General features: G+C 43.2%; 1 non-coding gene across 1 annotated transcript; it reads left to right on the top strand.

Annotated features, from left to right (window-relative positions):
• The first annotated feature begins 3,215 nt into the window (after positions 1-3,215).
• Positions 3,216-3,288, top strand: TRNAK-CUU (transfer RNA lysine (anticodon CUU)). The gene has a single exon. It is a non-coding gene; the product is annotated as a tRNA-Lys (tRNA).
• Positions 3,289-4,887: the final 1,599 nt, after the last annotated feature.

Genomic DNA, 4,887 nt, shown 5'->3' with positions numbered 1-4,887 from the left:
CATCCTTCCCATTGGTAGTATTAACAGAGGCTGCAACACTTTGAGAAGTCAGCTTTGGGTAAGAGAAAAGCTAAAGCTTTACACCGACCATTTGTCCCTCCATCCAGTTTGTCATCAACGCTAACTTGATCACACGGTTTGGTTGACGTTTACTTAACTCTAATGCTACCTTGAAACATAGCTCAGTGGAGAGAGATTAAGAGCAGCAATCAAGATCACATGGGGCATCATCCTACTCCATTGAATGGTGGGTGATGCTTAATGTCAAATAGTAGCTTTATTCAGTATTTGTGTTTAGACACTTGGGGTAATATTCTAAGTGGCCACCCTCAGTCACAATTGGAATTTCTGCTTGCTGAAATTCCATACTTATTTCTGATTGCAAGTCTTCATGCTCAGGTAAAGAATGGTTTTGGAAACTTCCAAAGTAATTCAGTGGTTAAGAATTCTCTCTTCAATGCAAGGGATGCGCGTTTGCTTCCTGGTCAGAGAACTACGACCCCACATACCTCAGAGCAACTAAACCTGTGTACCGCAACTCCTGAGCCTCTGCCCTCCAGAGCCCACGAGCCACAGCTGGAGAGTTGGTGCACCGTAACGGAAGGCACCCATGACGCAGTGAGAGATCCCAGCTGCTGCAACTAAGACCTGATGAAACAAAGTAAATTCATTAATTAAAAGAAAAGAATGGTTTTGGATTTCAGAAAAACCAGGTTCAAAAATTTCTCTGCCAAATACTAAGGCTATTGAGGAAATCCAGTCCTTTCCTTTTGATCTGCAACGGTGGTCCATTTCCTATCCTCCTAGGAGACAAGTGCTCAGACAGAGGAGTTTTAATTTTTGTATCCCTCTTCCCTTGCACTCTAATAACAGTTGCTGCTAGGTGTCCTGAAGCCCACGCTTCCCCTACAGATTTCCAGGAGAGAAAGAATACACACCTTCATTGGCTACTGTACTTATAATGGTTCCTAAAACCAAGCAAGGAAACCACAGCGATCTTGGCAAGCAAACAATTGAAAGTCCAGGTGCTGGCAGTATGCAGAGCCCCAGAATCAACATGACTTGGGAGAAGAGGGGGTTGAAGAACAAAGAAAGGTGCTTTCATTCAGAGAAATTTATTTCTTTTAAATATTTGCGGTCTGCAGTCGCTCAACACAGGAGGCCACTTGGCACGATTTCCCCACAAAGGGGAGGGCTGGGTGGTAACGAGCAGATGCTTGAGTGGCCTGTGGTGTGAGGTGTACCATCCGTCAAGAATATCAATATTTGTTGTTCTTGTATCTTTGTGGTGAAAGTTTGCTCTTCTTAAACAAAAGAAAGGTGGGGGTTGTGCTTTAATATATAGAGCATGGGTTTGACTTTAGGCAGTAAATTAACTGAGAGCAGCAAGGATTTCACAGGCAAGACCACGTCCCCACCTCCCCTGCCCCATGATGCCCTCTTCCATGTTTGAAGCAGTAAGATGCATCTAGCTCATGACACTGACTGTCTTTTCTCCTTGCATTGTTTCTTGTTCCGGTTAGACCATACCTGGATGAAAGATGCAATGTGAACGTAGTACTGTATTATTTCAGAAATCCATGTTTTAAAGGGTTCATTGATCCAGTTCCGTTTGACTCAGCATGTGTCTTGTGAGGTAGGGACTGTGCTAGGCTCTAGGGTGGCCAGGATGGAGAAGATGGGGAATTGCCTCTTTAGATTTTTGATGCCTCAGGTTCCTTAATTTGTCAAACAGATCACAGAGAGAGCCCTGTGAGATCAGGGGTTGGGAAAGGGATAAATAGATGATGGGTCATGATCAGCCTCCTATACCATGGGAAAGATATTTTATTCTTTAGATAAAAGTGTCTTTTATGTCTTTATTGTATATACAAATCATCTGGGAATTTTTAAAATTAATTTTTACTGGAGTAGAGTTGCTTTACAATGTTGCATTAGTTTCTACTGTACAGTAAAGTGAATCAGTTATATGTATACATATGTCCTCTGTGTTTTGGATTTACTTCCTATTTAGGTCACCACAGAGCACTGAGTAGAGTCCCCTGGGCTATACAATATGCTCTCATTAGTTGTCTAGTTTAAGTGTGTGCTAAGTTGCCTCAGTTGTGTCCAACTCTATGGATGGTAGCCAAAGTCAAAATAAGCCTTTGATTTTTCATTTCTGACCATGATCATGAGATCAGATGCCAGGCCCAGGATGATGGTAGTGATGAAGAAGGAGTTTCTGGAGTCTCGACTGGCTTCCTGAGCAACTGGGACCTTGCCTCAGCTGACAGGTGGAGTGTTCCTCTTGCAGCGTGTGTTAACCCTTTGGTTAAAAGTAACAAATATACCTTTAGTTAAAATAACAAGGAAGGATTAGTTTGCTATTTTTGCCTTAAATAAACCAAACCCAAGTGGCATGAGGAGAAAAGACACTGGAATATCATAAAGCTAAACCAAATTTCTTATCAGCTGAGCAGGAGTAAACTCCAGGAGTTGGTGATGGACAGGGAGGCCTGGTGTGCTGCAGTCCATGGGGTCGCAAAGAGTCTGATATGACTGAGCGTCTGAACTGAACGGAGCGGAAGTTAGGAAAGGAGACCATTCTGTGCAATGGACCTTAGCAGACACAGATATTGAAGTAGACCTGTATACAGAGCTTTTATTTGTTTGTGACCTAGAATAGAGGTCTGAGCTTGAGGAAAAGGTTATGGAGTCATACAGGGGTTGTAAGAAAGTCTTGAGAGTGGATGAGATGATAAAAAGAGGGGAAAAGAAATGAGAGCTGAGACTGGAACTCAGAGGGATAATATTTCAGGGACACGAAAGGAGGGGGAAACTGAGAAGGCTTGTGACCAAGAAAGGTGAGAAAGAGGCAGGAGCTGACAATTGTGGAGGAGCAAGAGGAGGAGGAGACCAGATGATCTATTCTCTGTTTTTGAATATTTTCAGTCAACCGATGAGAACCCAGAGGGCCAGTCAGCAGAATCTTATAGAAATATGTATTTTAAAAAATTGCAGATAGTAGGGTTGGTAACTAGCTAAAACTTGTGGTCTCCCACTTCTCATTTTCCTTGGTACTTCCCAACTGTGGTGGGAAGTATCCAATCCACAGGCTGACTTTTGAGTTTAAATTTCAAGTTAACCATGGATGAATTGTGTGATCTTGGCCAAGTTCCTCATCCTCATTTCTCCTAGTATTCCTAAGTTAAAATAGGGACAATCATGGGACTTTCCTGGTGGTCCAGTGGTTAAGACTCTGCTCTCTTAATGCAAGGGGGCCAGGTTCAATCCCTGGTCAGGGAAGTAGATCCCATGTTCTGCAACTAAAACACAGCACAGCCAATTAAATTTTAAAAAATGAGGACAATCCTATATCTGACTGCTAGAGTTCATTGTGGGGATAAGGATCACAAAATAGAGTTCTTGGAATGTGCTTGTTCCCCATCACATGGCCGATGACCATTAGCATGACTGTTAGCAGCGTTTAAAGGAGGTCATGGGTTTCAACTGGAGGGAGAGTCTAGTTGGCATAAAATAGTAAAGAAAGAGAAAAGAAACGTACTAGGGATGCTCATTTAATTTGACAACTAGGACCATTTGGTAACTTTAACAAAAGTAGGTTTTTAAGAGTCGTAGAGCTCAAACTAGGCTGCTGAGACTCCAGGAGGTGAGAAGATGTGAGGCCCTGGCTCCATCATCTGCTGTGTGACCTTGCACAAGCTGTTTAACCTTTCTGGATCAGTCTCCTGAGCTATAAAGCAAGAAGAGAAGGAGACCAGATGATCTATTATCTGTTTTTGAATATTTTCAGTCAACTGATAAGAACCCAGAGGGTCAGTCAGAAGAATGTTATAGAAATATATATTAAAAAAAAATTGCAGATAGTAGGGTTGATAACTAGCCAAAACTTATAGCCTCCCACTTCTCACTTTCCTTGGTGCTGCTCCTTTCAGAGCAAGATATGTACATGATCTGATGGACTATAGCCCACCAGGTTCCTCAGGTTCTCCAGGCAGGAATACTGGAGTGGGTAGCCATTCCCTTCTCCAGGAGATCTTCCTGAACCAGGGATTGAACCAAGGTCTCCTGCAATCCAGGCAGATTCTTTACCATCTGAGCCACCAGGGAAACCCCACATGTACACCAATACAGATGTAAATGCAGACAAGAGTATGTGTCTGTCCATGCACACAAACACAAACACACACATGTGCAAACACAAGTCATGCTGTCCAGCGATCCCTATGACAAGACTGCATGTAAGGAGATTATGCCACAGACCACAGAGTCAACCACCACTTACTAAAAACTTACCATGTTCTGGATGTTCTGCTAGGTGTTGGCAGGGGAAGGGGGACACATGGATAAATCTGTCAATGTGATTATCCTTGAAGATCTTATAATTTAGTAGCAAGATTAAGAATTTATCAAAGGGCAAGAGAGCTGGCTGGTATGAGTTCTATGACACAGTTCAAACATTTATTAAATGCTGACTCTGCACCAAGCACCATGCTGGGAACAGGGGAACAACAGTGAGAAAAGTCAGGGGAGTGTAAAATTATTTCTAACGGTGAGGCCTCATAAACTTTCAGCTTTTTTATGAACCCTGGTGGCTCAGATGGTAAGAAGTCTTCCCCACAATGCAGGAGACCTGGGTTCAATCCTTGGGTCAGGAAGACCCCCTGGATAAGGAAATGGCAGCCCACTCCAATATTCTTGCCTGAAGAATCCCATGGACAGAGGAGCCTGGTGGGCTATGTCCATGGGGTTGCAAAGAGTAGGACACAACTGAGTTACTAACACATTCACTTTCACACACTGACTAATAGTAGCTGGGTGACCTTGGCATTCAGCTGGGAGCTCTCCTTCTGCTGGCCTTAGTCTTGGCAGTAGCTTAGGGAT

Source organism: Ovis aries, chromosome 3, assembly GCF_016772045.2.
Source record: "Ovis aries strain OAR_USU_Benz2616 breed Rambouillet chromosome 3, ARS-UI_Ramb_v3.0, whole genome shotgun sequence".
Taxonomy (NCBI): Eukaryota; Metazoa; Chordata; class Mammalia; order Artiodactyla; family Bovidae; genus Ovis; species Ovis aries.
Note: the sequence above shows the minus strand (reverse complement) of the source record. Positions and strands in the feature narration are given on the sequence as shown.